Raw genomic sequence first — 17825 nt, forward strand, 5'->3', positions numbered from 1 at the left:
TAAGTATCTTACAGATGCAAATGTATTGCCATATCGTAATACGAATAATATTAGAACACAAGCTTGATATATGTTCTCATGTGAACTGACAGACTAGGGCAGTGGTTCTCAAACTGTGTGCCGTGGCACCCTGGGGTGCCTCAGGATCGTTGCAGGGGTGCCCTGGGTTGGTGGTCCAGGACCAATTAAAATTATTTGTGGTCAATGTAATAGACAAAATCAGCGCTGGCGACTGACAATCATAAAATATGTGGACAAACAGAAGCAAATCTTGTCCCTCACCACACAATTAAACCTAATGATAACATATAAACACAATTTACTTAAATGTAATATTTCTTTCTAAATATCTCAATAAGAAAATTTTGGCCTAGGAGTGCAGTGAAAAAAATTCTGATACTCTAGGGCACCGTGACTCAAAAAAGTCTGAGAACCATGGACTAGAGGATAGTACAGAAAATTACTTTCTATGTAAATGTAAAAAAAAGTCAAATAAAATCAAATACATATAGGTAATTACTGTAGTGATCATCTGTGTCATTTTAGAATGTCCCTTAATAAAGTCTATAGAACTCAAAACTGCTTTTCTACCGGGACTAGACTACAAATCTTTCCATTGTTGAACAACGCAAAAGATTTTGCTTGAATTAAAACAGTCACACACTGAATGATCATTCAGAGACAGCTGATATACTTTTTCTTTATCTTCCAGTCTACACAAGACTAGCAGCTTAATAATTCAGCCCAGTTGGGATTTTGAGTTTGACATGCCTGTTCTAAACAATAATCATTCAGTGTATATAAGTGATAACTGGCAGAAAACAGGTCAGAATCATTTGATTTGATTTCAAGCACGTTCAATCGGTCCGACCGAAGATCTGCCGATTCAATGCAGTTCATATGTACATCACAGGAGTATACAGGCGCAGCTATATCAGACCATCGCTCAGTGGCCTTGAGCTTGAGCTGTGTGATGACCCACTCTTGGGGTATCCCTTTTCTTAGTTTACACTAGCTGCAGCAGACACTGTAAGGGTTAAAACCCTTTTCATCTGGTTACTAAGCAACCATGGCACACGGGAGAAAAAATAAGAATTTACTTACCGATAATTCTATTTCTCGGAGTCCGTAGTGGATGCTGGGGTTCCTGAAAGGACCATGGGGAATAGCGGCTCCGCAGGAGACAGGGCACAAAAAAGTAAAGCTTTACTAGGTCAGGTGGTGTGCACTGGCTCCTCCCCCCATGACCCTCCTCCAGACTCCAGTTAGGTACTGTGCCCGGACGAGCATACACAATAAGGGAGGCATTTTGAATCCCGGGTAAGACTCATACCAGCCACACCAATCACACCGTACAACTTGTGATCTAAACCCAGTTAACAGTATGACAACAGAAAGGGCCTCTTAAAGATGGCTCCTTAACAATAACCCGAATTAGTTAACAATAACTATGTACAAGTATTGCAGATAATCCGCACTTGGGATGGGCGCCCAGCATCCACTACGGACTCCGAGAAATAGAATTATCGGTAAGTAAATTCTTATTTTCTCTATCGTCCTAAGTGGATGCTGGGGTTCCTGAAAGGACCATGGGGATTATACCAAAGCTCCCAAACGGGCGGGAGAGTGCGGATGACTCTGCAGCACCGAATGAGAGAACTCCAGGTCCTCCTTTGCCAGGGTATCAAATTTGTAAAATTTTACAAACGTGTTCTCCCCCGACCACGTAGCTGCTCGGCAGAGTTGTAATGCCGAGACCCCTCGGGCAGCCGCCCAAGATGAGCCCACCTTCCTTGTGGAGTGGGCTTTTACAGTTTTAGGCTGTGGCAGGCCTGCCACAGAATGTGCAAGTTGAATTGTGTTACAAATCCAACGAGCAATCGACTGCTTAGAAGCAGGTGCGCCCAACTTGTTGGGTGCATACAATATAAACAGCGAGTCAGATTTTCTGACTCCAGCCGTCCTTGCAATGTATATTTTTAAGGCTCCGACAACGTCCAACAACTTGGAGTCCTCCAAGTCGCTAGTGGCCGCAGGCACCACAATAGGTTGGTTCAGATGAAATGCTGATACCACTTTAGGGAGAAAATGCGGACGAGTCCGCAGTTCTGCCCTATCCGAATGGAAGATTAGATAAGGACTTTTATAAGATAAAGCCGCCAATTCAGATACTCTCCTGGCAGAGGCCAGGGCTAGTAACATAGTCACTTTCAATGTGAGATATTTCAAATCCACCTTTTTCAATGGTTCAAACCAATGGGATTTGAGGAAATCTAAAACTACATTTAGATCCCACGGTGCCACCGGAGGCACCACAGGAGGCTGTATATGCAGTACTCCCTTGACAAAAGTCTGGACCTCAGGGACAGAGGCCAATTCTTTTTGGAAGAATATTGACAGGGCCGAAATTTGAACCTTAATGGATCCCAATTTGAGACCCATAGATAATCCTGATTGCAGGAAATGTAGGAAACGACCCAGTTGGAATTCCTCCGTCGGAACCCTCCGATCCTCGCACCACGCTACATATTTTCGCCAAATGCGGTGATAATGTTTCACGGTGACTTCCTTCCGTGCCTTAATCAAGGTAGGAATGACTTCTTCTGGAATGCCTTTCCCTTTTAGGATCTGGCGTTCAACCGCCATGCCGTCAAACGCAGCCGCGGTAAGTCTTGAAAAAGACAGGGACCCTGCTGTAGCAGGTCCCTTCTCAGAGGTAGAGGCCACGGTTCGTCCGTGAGCATCTCTTGAAGTTCCGGATACCAAGTCCTTCTCGGCCAATCCGGAACCACTAGTATTGTTCTTACTCTTCTTTGCCGTATGATCTTCAATACCTTTGGTATGAGCGGCAGAGGAGGAAACACATACACTGACTGGTACACCCAAGGAGTTACCAGTGCGTCCACAGCTATTGCCTGTGGATCTCTTGACCTGGCGCAATATTTGTCCAGTTTCTTGTTGAGGCGAGACGCCATCATGTCTACAATTGGTCTTTCCCAACGGTCTATTAACATGTTGAAGACTTCTGGATGTAGACCCCACTCTCCCGGATGAAGATCGTGTCTGCTGAGGAAGTCTGCTTCCCAGTTGTCCACGCCCGGGATGAACGCTGCTGACAGTGCTATCACGTGATTCTCCGCCCAGCGAAGAATCTTGGCAGCTTCTGCCATTGCACTCCTGCTTCTTGTGCCGCCCTGCCTGTTTACATGGGCGACCGCCGTGATGTTGTCCGACTGAATCAACACCGGCTTTCCTTGCAGGAGAAGTTCCGCCTGGCTTAGAGCATTGTAGATTGCTCTTAGTTCCAGAATGTTTATGTGAAGAGACTTTTCCAGACTCGTCCATACTCCCTGGAAGTTTCTTCCTTGTGTGACTGCTCCCCAGCCTCTCAGGCTGGCGTCCGTGGTCACCAGGATCCAATCCTGAATGCCGAATCTGCGGCCTTCTAATAGGTGAGCCTTCTGCAACCACCACAGAAGTGACACCCTTGTCTTTGGTGACAGGGTTATTCGCAGGTGCATCTGCAGATGCGACCCTGACCATTTGTCCAACAGATCCCTTTGGAATATTCTTGCATGGAATCTGCCGAATGGAATTGCTTCGTAAGAAGCCACCATTTTTCCCAGGACTCTTGTGCATTGATGTACTGACACTTTTCCTGGTTTTAGGAGGTTCCTGACCAGATCGGATAACTCCTTGGCTTTTTCCTCTGGAAGGAAAACCTTTTTCTGAACCGTGTCCAGAATCATTCCTAGGAACAGCAGACGAGTTGTCGGGATTAAATGGGATTTTGGAATATTCAGAATCCACCCGTGTTGTCTTAGCACCTCTTGAGATAGTGCTAAAGCTGTCTCCAGCTGTTCTCTGGACCTTGCCCTTATTAGGAGATCGTCCAAGTATGGGATAACTAATACGCCTTTTCTTCGAAGAAGAATCATCATCTCGGCCATTACCTTGGTAAAGACCCGAGGCGCCGTGGACAATCCGAACGGCAGCGTCTGAAACTGATAGTGACAGTTTTGAACAATGAACCTGAGGTACCCCTGGTGTGCGGGGTAAATCGGAACGTGTAGATACGCATCCTTGATGTCCAAGGATACCATAAAGTCCCCTTCTTCCAGGTTCGCTATCACTGCTCTGAGTGACTCCATCTTGAACTTGAACTTTTTTATGTAGAGGTTCAAGGACTTCAGATTTAGAATAGGCCTTACCGAGCCATCCGGCTTCGGTACCACAAATAGAGTGGAATAATACCCCTTTCCTTGTTGTAATAGGGGTACTTTGACTATCACCTGCTGAGCGTACAGCTTGTGAATGGCTTCCAACACCCTCTCCCTTTCGGAAGAGACGGTTGGTAAGGCAGACTTCAGGAAACGATGAGGAGGATCCGTCTCTAATTCCAACCTGTACCCCTGAGATATTATCTGCAGGATCCAGGGGTCTACCTGCGAGTGAGCCCACTGCGCGCTGTAATTTTTGAGACGGCCCCCCACTGTCCCCGAGTCCGCTTGAGAGGCCCCAGCGTCATGCTGAGGTTTTTGCAGGAGCCGGGGAGGGCTTCTGTTCCTGGGAAGGAGCTGCCTGTTGGTGTCTCTTCCCTCTTCCTCTGCCTCGTGGCAGGTACGACAAGCCCTTTGCTCTCTTATTTTTGTAGGAGCGAAAAGGCTGCGGTTGAAAGGTCGGTGCCTTTCTCTGTTGGGGAGTGACTTGAGGTAAAAAAGTGGATTTCCCGGCAGTAGCCGTGGCCACCAAGTCTGATAGACCAACTCCAAATAACTCCTCCCCTTTATACGGCAAAACCTCCATGTGACGTTTTGAATCCGCATCGCCTGTCCACTGTCGTGTCCATAAGGCTCTTCTGGCTGAAATGGACATAGCACTCACCCGAGATGCCAGTGTGCAAATATCCCTCTGTGCATCACGCATATAGATAAATGCATCCTTTATTTGTTCTAACGACAGTAAAACATTGTCCCTATCTAGGGTATCAATATTTTCAATCAGGGATTCTGACCAAACTACTCCAGCACTGCACATCCAGGCAGTTGCTATAGCTGGTCGTAGTATAACACCTGCATGTGTGTATATATTCTTTTGAATAACTTCCATCTTTCTATCTGATGGATCCTTAAGTGCGGCCGTCTCAGGAGAGGGTAACGCCACTTGTTTGGATAAGCGTGTGAGCGCCTTGTCCACCTTAGGGGGTGTTTCCCAGCGCGCCCTAACCTCTGGCGGGAAAGGGTATAATGCCAATAACTTTTTTGAAATTATCAACTTTTTATCAGGAGCAACCCACGCTTCATCACACACGTCATTTAATTCTTCTGATTCAGGAAAAACTGTTTGTAGTTTTTTCACACCATACATAATACCCTGTTTTACGGTATCTGTAGTATCAGCTAAATGTAACGTCTCCTTCATTGCCAAAATCATATAACGTGTGGCCCTACTGGAAAATACGTTTGAATTTCTACCGTCGTCACTGGAATCAGTGCCCGTGTCTGGGTCTGTGTCGCCCGACTGAGGCAAAGGGCGTTTTACAGCCCCTGACGGTGTTTGAGGCGCCTGGACAGGCATTAATTGATTGTCCGGCCGCCTCATGTCCTCAACTGACTGTTTAAGGGAAGATAAACCATCACGTAATTCCACAAATAAAGGCATCCATTCTGGTGTCGACCCCCTGGGGGGTGACATCTGCATATTTGGCAATTGCTCCGCCTCCACACCAATATCGTCCTCATACATGTCGACACCACGTACCGACACACACCGCAAACTCACAGGGAATGCTCTAATGAAGACAGGACCCACTAGCCCTTTTGGGGAGACAGAGGGAGAGTCTGCCAGCACACACCACAAAAGCGCTATATATACAAGGGATATCCTTATATTAAGTGCTCCCTTATAGCTGCTTTAATATATATATATATATAGCCATTAATGTGCCCCCCCTCTCTGTTTTACCCTGTTTCTGTAGTGCAGTGCAGGGGAGAGACCTGGGAGCCGTTCTGACCAGCGGAGCTGTGACAGAAAATGGCGCCGTGTGCTGAGGAGATAGGCCCCGCCCCTTTTTCGGCGGGTTCTTCTCCCGCTATTTTTCCAGTCAGGCAGGGGTTAAATATCTCCATATAGCCCCTATGGGCTATATGTGAGGTATTTTTAGCCTTGTATAAGGTTTATATTTGCCTCTCAGAGCGCCCCCCCCCAGCGCTCTGCACCCTCAGTGACTGCCCAGTGAAGTGTGCTGAGAGGAAAATGGCGCACAGCTGCAGTGCTGTGCGCTACCTTATGAAGACTGAGGAGTCTTCAGCCGCCGGTTTCCGGACCTCTTCACGCTTCAGCATCTGCAAGGGGGTCGGCGGCGCGGCTCCGGGACCGGACTCCACGGCTGGGCCTGTGTTCGATCCCTCTGGAGCTAATGGTGTCCAGTAGCCAAGCAGCAAATCCACTCTGCATGCAGGTGAGTTTACTACTTTCCCCCTAAGTCCCACGTTGCAGTGATCCTGTTGCCAGCAGGACTCACTGTAAAGAAAAAAACCTAAACTAAACTTTCTCTAAGCAGCTCTTTAGGAGAGCCACCTAGATTGCACCCTTCTCGTTCGGGCACAAAATCTAACTGGAGTCTGGAGGAGGGTCATGGGGGGAGGAGCCAGTGCACACCACCTGACCTAGTAAAGCTTTACTTTTTTGTGCCCTGTCTCCTGCGGAGCCGCTATTCCCCATGGTCCTTTCAGGAACCCCAGCATCCACTTAGGACGATAGAGAAATATGTATAGCACTAGGACCCTGGGCTTTCCAGCAGGATCCCTGGCAGAGTGAGAAGCTGGGAGCTCTCTGATTGGCCGTAGTCGAGTGTGAGGAGAAGCAGGGAGGAGAGCTGCAGAGAGCTGGGAGCATACAGTAGCATGGAAAAAAGCAGGACCCGGTGTGTGTGAGGAGCCGTGTGCAGAAATCCAGAGGCACGCTGCGCTAGGAAAGACTGGGCATTGAGAATAGGCTGTCACCCTGCAAAGCAGCAGTGAGGAGAAGTTACCGGCAGGAGCTGGCAACAGCAGCAGATAATACAGGTACTCGACCTCACCCCAGACAGCCCCCACCTATGGGCACCCAGGCCAACAGTGACCACCCTTCCAACTTTCCAAGTCACAGCCCCTCTTGGGACAGATCACAGCAGGACTCTATTTACAAGAAGAGGGACACGTGTGATTTATTTGGGTCTGCCAGGCACTTTACCAGAAAGCCTTAAGGGATACGGTTGTGTAAACCCCTTGCTTCCCTTTACCACTTTAATTGCAAGGAAAACACGGACAGTGCCATTTATCCCTTGCCTGCTTGAACTGCAGCACTATATGTGTGCCAGGACTGTGTTATTTGCTCTACGTCCCACTGTATGCTGACATCAGTTCAACTCCACAGCGCCCTCTATTAGAAACTCATTGCTACACTGTGCTATTACTTACTCCACAGCGCCCTCTATTAGAAGCTCATTGCTACACTGTGCTATTACTTACTCCACAGCGCCCTCTATTAGAAGCTCATTGCTACACTGTGCTATTACCGGCTCTACAGCACTCTCTGTTGGAAACCTGTGCTATACATTATATGTAGCTCCTCCACAGTACCACCCATTGGATTACAAATACTGTGCACAGTGCGAACCTACTGTACAGCATCCCCTGTAGGACAAGAATATACGGAACAGTTTATTACCAGTACGGATTGAACTTAAGTGACACAGCGCCACGCTGTGGACATTTTATAGATTATGTCAGTTTTATGTTCACAGTAACAGTATTTGATGGTGATGATTACATTTAAATGTTTTGCTGTTGCACTTGACTTATGCAAATAGCTGATGCTAAGGTGTATATGCTCCTTGCATATGCGACTGATGTTTGCAGTTTATTGAGTGCCTTATTATTGAGATTTGTTGTGCTGGTATTTACTGAATGTGCTTCACTTAAATAACAATTGGCCTTTTAGCGGTGACCCACTACCTCTTTCACAATAAACTTGTCACCGTCAATTTGTGTTTTCCTTTATCTCTGGGGTCTTCCTTGGGGTGTCCATCCTTCTGCCACAGGCTACTGCGGAAGAAGCCGCGAGAGGTCCTGAACCAGCAAGCGTCATCTGGAAACACAGGTATGACACTACACCATCACAGGGGCTGATATTACAGCTGGACTCAACTTTAAGACAGCTGGAGAACGGTTAAGCATTTGGCATTTAGTTGATAGTCACAGATACAAGCAGATGCCGGCAACTTGAATCAAGAAGATATTTGCTTCAATAAAATCTCTTCAAATAGACAATTCCTTAGCTGAAGGTGCCAGGAATACTGTAACAGCATACAAATGTTCTTAGAAGTACAGATGGTACACAACCCATGCTTGAGCTCCCTGAGCCCTCCTTTTATACCACTCTGGCACAGAATACAGCAGGGTGTAATTCAACCTTTGTCCCTCTAACCAATCCAGTTGCATGCGTGTGCATTAACGATGCACTCCACTCTGCTCATGAGGCTGCATGGGAAGAATCCAAGCCCTTGGAGTGGCAGTGTTATCTTTTCTGTCTTCTCCCAAAGATACTTCCAAGGACTCTGTCTCATGGGATGGGTTCTCTCTATGGTTTTCAAAGGCAGGCAGCCAGACTACAGGGTAGCAGACACAAGGGTAGCAGTCTCTCCCTATTCAAAATGATTTTCTACTGCAACCGCCATACAATTTCTCTTTTTTTACAGACATTTATTTCTTTATTTGACACTATTAAATATATATATTTAGATTTTATCCCAGTATCTAATATCATTCTATTTTCAAATAAATCTTTCACTAAGAATTCCAAGGAAGAAAAATAAAACAAGTTGAAATAAAAATTAGAAATCCTAATAATGCATAAAAAGTAGTCTCTAGTGTGTTACCAAATAACTCTTTTGTGTCTATTTAGTTGTGTTGCTTTTTCCCAGTCCCACTCTTGCGCAGTCATTTTAACACATGGTGGCAGCGGGTCCCAGCAATACTCTGTATCAACATATCCCCCCTCTATAGCAACATACTTCCCTATAGCAAAACATTCCCCTACATACTGTGTGCCTTATTCAGATTCGGTAGCAAACCAAACAAATACACTACTAATGGGTAAAACCATGTAGCACTGCAGGTGGGGCAGATGTAACATGTGCAGAGAGAGTTAGATTTGAATGGGGTGTGTTTAAACTGAAATCTAAATTGCAGTCTAAAATTAAAGCAGACAGTATTTACTCTGCACAAAAACAATATAACCCACCCAAATCTAACTCTCTGTGCACATTACATCTACCCCACCTGCAGTGCAACATGGTTTTGCCCATTAGTGTGCTTTTCTTGGTTCTCATCCTACCTATCTAATCTCTATTTCAGGGTTCATTCGTCTGAATCCACCTCCTCTTCGCTACCTCTCTCAGTTGGAGTACCTCAAGGCTCAGTCTTAAGTCCTTTGCTTTTCTCAATCTACACTAATCAGCTTTTTTGGATTTCAGTATCTGTACACGGATAATACTCAAATCGGTATGTAGTTGACTTCTCAGCAGTCAGAATACCAGCGCCGGAACCCCCGACAGCTGTCCGAAAGATGACGTCGGAATCCCGACAGCCATAATCCCAAACATAAGTATGCCGGGAGGGTTAGGGTTAGGCTGCGGGAAGAAGTTAGGGTTAGGTTTACGCTGCTGGGGGGGGGGCTAGGGTTAGGCTGTGGGGGGGGAGGTTTAGGCTGCATATCTAGTCTGTCAGTCCCTCCATTGGTTACCTGCATTTTATCGGATTTAAAATAAAATGCTTTTACTCACAAAAAAGGCCATTAACCAAATTAACCAACATACATCTCTTTGCTTATCACAAAATATCTTCTAACCCAACCTCTTCACAAGACCTACGTCTCTCATCCACACTCATTATTAGTCCCATTCACGACTGCAGGACTTTCTTTGAGATGCCTGCACCCACTCTGCGGAATGCCCTACCGCGCACAATAAGACTCTCCCATAGTCTCCAAACCTTCAAGTGTTCCCTGAAAACTCACCTCTTCATGCAAGCTTATCAAATTCCGGTACTGCTCACACAATCTTCATAACCTTTCTTATCTAATTAAATCCCCACTGTTCATATCCCCACATATTTTCTCTTTCTTCACTTTTAAAATCCTCCTGATCCCTGACCAACATTGCTGTGTGACCACATTATACAGCCAACTAAGAACCTTTGCAATCTGGTGGAACATTATGCAATAGATAACACCTATCCTTGTGTATCAATGGCTATTTCAGTATAGATTGTAAGCTTGCTAGCAGGGCCTTCCTACCTCTATGACTGTATGTTATTACACAGTTTTGTTTTATCACTGTTGTTTCCAATTGTAAACCGCAACAGAATTTGCTGCACTATATAAGAAACTGTTAATAAAATAAAAAAATTAGTTTTCCTTGTGAAGAGACGCCAAATCCCTACAACAGAACTTGTCAAGCAGCCAATAACTTCATGGGGTAAATGTAATAGATTGCGAGTTGCAGGCAGCCATGACATTTTGACGATTTAGCCGCTAGATTTAAAGCAGCAATTACTTAAGAGGCAAAACTGTTCTACTTCTTAATGTGTTTTTTTTAATGTGTTTTCAAAGTCCGTAAAACTTATGTAAAGAGGAGTAACACTAGAAACCATTATTTCTACTGTTTTGTTGATTTTCTTGCATTGCATTGTAATAAAGATTTTCAATGCTACTTGTTTTCTTCCGTGCATTAAACTACATCATAAAGCCTACCAATTCTAGTGAAAATGCATATCAGTTTGCGTTTGATACGTGTTATTGTATTTACAATCTAAAACTGAGGTGGAAGATAAGGATTTCCTCAAATTATGTAAATTAATTTAAAATTATTTCTAGGCAACGGAAGTCTGCCATTATTGCAAATATTATGAATGATTGTAAGAGTGTGTTTGACATATTACAAAATAATCCTCTGTAAGTAATTAGTAAATAACATAATATGGGAAGTTAACAAGGAAATTAATCTTCATTGACAAATGCATAAAAAAAACGTTGAAGACAAAGTAATTTCTGTTAATAACTGCTAAGCATTTTACTCTGGTTAGCCATATGATTCATGTTGTGGGATGGAGTCTGAGATCGCCGGAGGTGCGGGTTGCCGGCTGCTCTCAGACATTTTTTAAAAGGGACAATAACTTACAAGCAGGGTTGGAAAAAGAAAAAAAAACCTTTTTTTTTTTTTTAAACCCTTTTTTTTTTTTTTACTGATTTTTCAGTGAATAAACCATCAAATTATTTTCATTGAAGGTTCAAAAAAGATGTTACAGGTGTAAGGTTTAAACTTGTCTTAATGTAGATTAAACTTGTTTAAAATGATTATTCAGACCAAATATTTGTATGTGTTGCAGCATTCCCCTATTTATGTTCCCCAGTCGGTGTTTCAATCCTTTAGCAACCTTGTGTCCTCCTTTGTGTGGGGCACCAAAAAGGGAAGAATTTAATTTCTCACTTTGTGTAGCCCAGAAATAAATGTCTCACTTTGTGTATATAGCGGCCTGGCACTACATAATCTATGCTTGTATTATTTCTCTACACAGCTATGCCATTTAGCTGCTTGGATTACTTGTCAACACAACAGTGCTATATGAGAATTTCTGGGTGAGCAAAATAGTTATTCGATGCCTCCATTGCAATTTCGTCTGGTTGGTGGCCAGGCAAGAACTTTTTACTCCTATTGTTAAATAGGCAGTGGAGGTTTGGCGGGTGGTTAATGGTATTTTGAGTGCTATAGATTTTGATCATGATACCCCTTGTTAGGATAATGCTATATTCCTCAACCTGGGCAATTTTGAGGGTGGTGCCCATCGGCCTCACTTGGAGTAACTACATTAGGTCATGTATATCAAGATTCCATTTTTAAAAGTTTTGACCAATTTAAACAGGATTTCCAGGTTTGCAACTCATTATTGTTTTTGTTCTCTTCAATTACATCATGCTACCTATGCCCAGTTTGGGGACTCTCCTTCCTGTACTGTATTTCCTCTTCTCCTGCAAAAAGCTGCTTCACTCTCTAGGGGGCATCAGTCTATCTTTGTCGTCTATTCTACCATGAGCCCACAAATATACAGTATAACAGAGAGTTTACTGCTATTACTGATACCTAAATGGGAGAACTTTGGGACTTTGATGGAGGAATGTGATCCCAGATAATTGGTTGTACCCAGGATGCTACGGCATACAATAGGTATCAACAAATACACTTTTATGTTCTCAATAGAATTTATTACACCCCTCTCAGTCTCCGTCCTGGGTCTTTGTCAGATTTCAGATGCTTGAGATGTGGTACCTCTGATGCTGATTATTGGCACCTACTGTGAGTATGCAGCGATGTTCAGGATTTGGGGGTGCATATGTGATACTGTTCAGCCTAGTATCCACCTAACTCTCTAGTAGTCTTAGTTGGGTTTTCCCTGGAGGAGTCTTCCAATGTTATTACATATAAATATGCATATAAACTGCTGACCCTAGCTAAAGTTATTGTGGCAAGTGGGTTCAAGCAAATGTTTAAAAAAAACACTTTTTTTATTATGCATGATTTCTTGAGAACAAGTGGCTATTATACTAAAAAAAAGTGTTTTTTTATTTAAAATGTTTTAGTTCAAAATGCCCAGTGCTAATGCTTACTTCTCATTTTTGTGCGCGTGTTTTCCTGAAAAGTGGTTTTGCATTTTCCACTTTGTATTTCTAGTCAGATAATTTAATTCTAATAAGTAATAAGTAGGACAAATGCTTAACATTAACTTGTTCTTGTTTTAAATTTCATCTATGTCTGAGTGTACTTTGTATGCATTAATATGTTTAGGGGGGAATTCAATTAAAGGAGAAGAAACATTGGGGGAGAAAAACAGATGTTTTTTGCGATTTATCCCAATGTTTCTCCGATATACATTTTGGGCAATGCAATTTGGCCACAAGAAAAAAAACTCTCCCAAAAACACACATGTTCAGTGAAACCTGTGTGTTTTCACTAGTAACAGCCCCTTTTTTGTCCATAAATGGGTTTCTTTTCGAGGCTTTGGAGAATCAAAATCCCCAAAAAGCTACAGCTCTCACCGGCTTCTCATGGCTATCTGGATAGCCCGAAGCGATACAATTACCAGTGATCAACGATCGCTGGTAATTGATTTACCCCCCTTAATCTATCTACATATATTCAGATGTTGTAGGAATAATAAGATGTAAAAATTGGTTTTATTGAAAGATGAAAAACATGGTTGATCACGGTTTCAAATACATTATTCATTTTTTTTTCTTCATTAAAACGTTAATGTACAAAAAAACATGGGGGTAGATGTATTAACCCGGAGAAGGCATAAGGAAGTGATAAACCAGTGATAAAGCAGTGTTAAGTGCAAGGTGATAATGCACCAGCCAATCAGCTCCTAACCGTTAATTTACATATGGGAGCTGATTGGCTGGTGTGTTTATCACCTTGCATTTATCACTGGTTTATGCCTTCTCCAGCTTAATACATCTGCCCCATGGTTTGAAAAAAATTGTTTAAACCAAAAAAAAAAAATTGTTTGTTTTTTAAACTGTTCCCCCCCCCCCCCCCCCCCAATCCTGGGCCAGGCACTTGCTTGGCGCTTCTCCTTCTGACCACTATAAATGTATAAATAGGATTTTAATTACCTACCGGTAAATCCTTTTCTCCTAGTCCGTAGAGGATACTGGGGTCCATTTAGTACCATGGGGTATAGACAGGTCCAGTAGGAGCCATGGGCACTTTAAGAATTTGATAGTGTGGGCTGGCTCTTCCGTCAATGCCACCTCCTACCAGACTCAATCTAGGAAACTGTGGCCGAGGAGACGGACATACTTCGAGAGAAGGATAGATAAGGATAGTGGTGAGATTCCGAACCAGCACACACAACTAGAGGAAAGCCAATCTTGAAACAGGAACAGCAACGGCTGAACCAACATTACTTAACCAAGTAACAGTGCAGGAAGAACGAAGCACTGGGCGGGCACCCAATATCCTCTACGGACTACAAGAAAAGGATTTACCGGTAGGTAATTAAAATACTATTTTCTCTTACGTCCTAGAGGATACTGGGGTCCATTTAGTACCATGGTGATGTACCAAAGCTCCCAAACCGGGTGGGAGAGTGCTGAGGTTCCTGCAGAACTGATTGACCAAACTGAAGGTCCTCAGAGGCCAAAGTATCGAACTTGTAGAACTTTGCAATCTTATTGGGATCATAAAGAACAAACAGCGAGTCCGTCTTTCTGTGACGAGCAGTTCTTTTCACATACACCTTCAAAGCCCTCACGACATCCCTCAAGACCTTGAAGTAGCAAAGGTGTCGGTGACAACCGCCACCACAATAGGTTGGTTGATGTGAAACGCAGACACCACCTTAGGAAGAATTTTCTGATGAGTTCTGAGTTCAGCTCTATCCTCATGGAAATGAAATAGGGACTCTTGCGAGACAAAGCCCCCAGCTCCGACACACGTCTTCCACGTAAGATATTTGATGTCCTCCACCTGTAACGGCTCAAACCAGTCTGATTGGAGGAAATGCAGAACCACATCAAAATCCCAAGGTGCCATGGGAGGCACAAAGGGAGGTTGGATGTGCAGAACACCTTTCAAGAATGTCTGGACCTCAGGGAAAGAAGCCAATTGTTTCTGAAAGAAAATGGACAAGGCCAAAATCTGGACATTTATGGAGCCCAGACGTAGGCCCACATCCACTCCTACTTGTAGAAAAAGCGGAAACATCCCAGATGGAATTCCCCTGCAGAAAATTTTCTGCTCTCACACCAAGAGACGTATTTCTTCCAAATACGATGGTAATGCTTATACATTACCCCCTTCCTGGCTTGGATCTTAGTTGGGATAACCTTGTTAGGGATCCCTCTCCTGGCTAGAATCAGCCATTCAACTTCCATGCCGTCAAATGTAGCCACGGTGAGTCCTGACAGACGAACAGGCCCTGTTGCAGAAGATCCTCACGAAGAGGAAGAGGCCACGGATCTTCGAGGAGCATCTTCCAGAAGGTCCGCGTACCAGGTCCTTTTTGGCCAGTTCAGAGTAATTAGAATTGCTTGAACCTTTTCCCTTTTCATTCTCTTTAGAATTCTTGGGATCAGAGGAAGTGGAGGAAACACGTACACCCTCTGATAGACCCATGGAGTCGTCAGGGCATCTACCACCACCGCCTGTGGGTCTCTCGACCTGGAACAATGCCGCTTGAGCTTCTTGTTAAGACGAGAGGCCATCATGTTGAAGATGCGATCTGGACCATTTGTCCAACAGATTGAGCTGGAAGGGTCTTGCATGTAACTTTTCGTATTGAAGCACCTCGTAAGTGGCCATCATTTTCCCCAGAAGGTGAATGCACCGATATTCGGGTTGGCTTCAGGACATCATGAACCATCGACTGGATCACTAATGCCTTTTCCAATGGAAGGAAAACCTTCTGCAACTCCGTATCAAGTATCATTCCCAGGAATGTTGGCTCTAGATGAGATTTCGGAAGGTTCAGAATCCACCCATGATCCTGGAGAAGTTTGGTTGAGAGAGCAATGCTGTCCAGCAACCTTTGCCTGGACGGTGCTTTTATCAGGAGATTGTCCAGGTACGGAATTATGTTCACTCCCTGTTTGCAGAGTAGAAACATCATCTCTGACATCACCTTGGTGAACACCCTCGGTGCCGTGGAGAGACCAAATGGCAGGGCCTGGAACTGGTAGTGACAGTCCTGCAGTGTAAACCGTAGGTAAGCCTGATGAGGCGGCCAGATCGGAATGTGAAGGAACGCATCCTTGATATCCAGAGACACTAGGAATTCCCCCTCCTCCAGACCTGAGATCACCGCTCTCAGAGACTCCATCTTGAATGTAAACACTCGTAAGTACGGGTTCAATGACTTGAGGTTCAAAATTGATCTTACTGAACCATCTGGTTTCGGTACTACAAACAAGTTGGAATAGTACCACTTGTTTAGCTGATGAGGTGGAACTGGAACAATGACATGAGTCTGTACCAGTTTTTGGATGGCATGTTGTAAAGTTATACTTGCCTCTTGTGAAACTGGCAAGCCTGATTTTAAGAATCTGTGAGGTGGGAGCTCTTGGAATTCCAGTCTGTAACCCTGGGAAATAAGATTTATGACCCTAGGAACCTTGCACAAATTTTACCAGATTTGACTGAAGAACTGTAGGCAAACTCCCACCTGACAGCCTTTCAGGCATTGCGGTCCACCGTCATGCTGAAATCTTTGAGGAAGCAGAGCCTGAGATCTGTTCCTGAGCACCTGCGGTTGCTGGTTTGCGTGGTTTACCTCTTGCGTCATCTCCAAACAAGGCCTCTCCTGTGAATGGTAAGCCTTCCACGTCTTTCCTGGAATCCGCGTCAGCAGTCCACTGGTGTAGCCACAAGCCTCTGCATGCCGACACTGCCATAGCGGTGGTGCGTGTGGTAAGCACGCCTATTTCCTTTATGGCTTCCCCCATAAAGTTTGCAGAGTCCTGTAAATGCTGCAGGACTAAGGCAACATCCCCCCTAGATAAGGAATCTATAGGCAACCCATGGGGTATATTTACTAAGATGGGAGTTCTATTTAAGATGGGATGTTGCCCATAGCAACCAATCATATTCCAGGTATTATCTTCTAGAGGGTGCTAGATAAATAAGTAGAATCTGATTGGTTGCTATGGGCAACATTCCATCTTAAATAGAACTCCCATCTTAGTAAATTTACCCCTTGGTATCAACAAGGGAGACAGTTGTTGAAAATGATAATGTAACTCCATAAATGTACTGTATTTAAATATATAAGAACATATCTGGAATTGAAGAACTTGTAATCATCTGTGTTCTGTACTCTAATGCTTTAATAGATATATGTAATCTTAGTACTAAAGTACTAAGCAGAATGTCTTTCATGTGAAATTACTAGCATAGTTCTGTGCGTGTGTCTGTCTTTGCTACGTGAACCTGAGACTGGTGATAGCACCAATGTTATGTCTACCTTAGCTGTTAAAGAATGTCATAATTAAACATATACCTTCTTTAAGGCAATGTCAAAAGATGATGTAAACAGAGAGCTTTATTTAAAGGTTAAGGATGTATATATAATAAGGAACAACAGAAAAGGGTCAGTATTGTTTTATAATGATTGGTATTTTTGTCATGTGACTACTGTTTATCTAAAGTTAGATAGTATAGTGCCAAATTCAGCTGTGTAGAACATTAGCCCAAAATTGTATGAGGTGAGGTATAATATCATCACATACTGTATATTACTAATTTGCCTAAACCAAGGTTTCTTGTCATGCAATATGTAAAAAACTACAAAAGCCTCCTTTCTAGCACCCGTTTGCAGAGTCGCACCAATAATAACTTGAGCATCTCCCTAGTGCACTAGCGTGCGCCAGACTGTGCAAGCCCTGAGATGCCCTTTTCCTGCACCCCCATACACAGTAGCACCACTAGTGGTTTAAGACAGTCCACCATTTATCCACCACCGACAATTAAACCTGTCTATGTCTCTGTGTGAACATGGCGCCCATGAATCACTGGAAAAGGGCAGTGATGGCCATTTCCCCAGTGATTTCTACAGCTCTGCAGACAGCATCAGGCGACGGAGTGATAAGTATACTTAAATGGGTGCAGGGTGTGCAGTGCGTGGCTAGTCGCAAATGTGATGCCGCCGCACATGAGACCTGTTCAGGTAAGATGGCCGCATTTGTATATAAACTGAAAAAATGGGAGATTAAGTAACAGTCCAGAAATT

The 17825-nt window shown here is 44.0% G+C and overlaps 1 protein-coding gene across 2 annotated transcripts in view; it reads right to left on the reverse strand.

The window, feature by feature from the left end:
* The window catches only part of SMOC2 (SPARC related modular calcium binding 2), a 701933-nt gene that overhangs the window by 459680 nt on the left and 224428 nt on the right, over positions 1–17825 (reverse strand). The gene's annotated exons all lie outside the window — the stretch shown is intronic.

Source organism: Pseudophryne corroboree, chromosome 4 (assembly GCF_028390025.1).
Source record: "Pseudophryne corroboree isolate aPseCor3 chromosome 4, aPseCor3.hap2, whole genome shotgun sequence".
Classification (NCBI taxonomy): Eukaryota; Metazoa; Chordata; class Amphibia; order Anura; family Myobatrachidae; genus Pseudophryne; species Pseudophryne corroboree.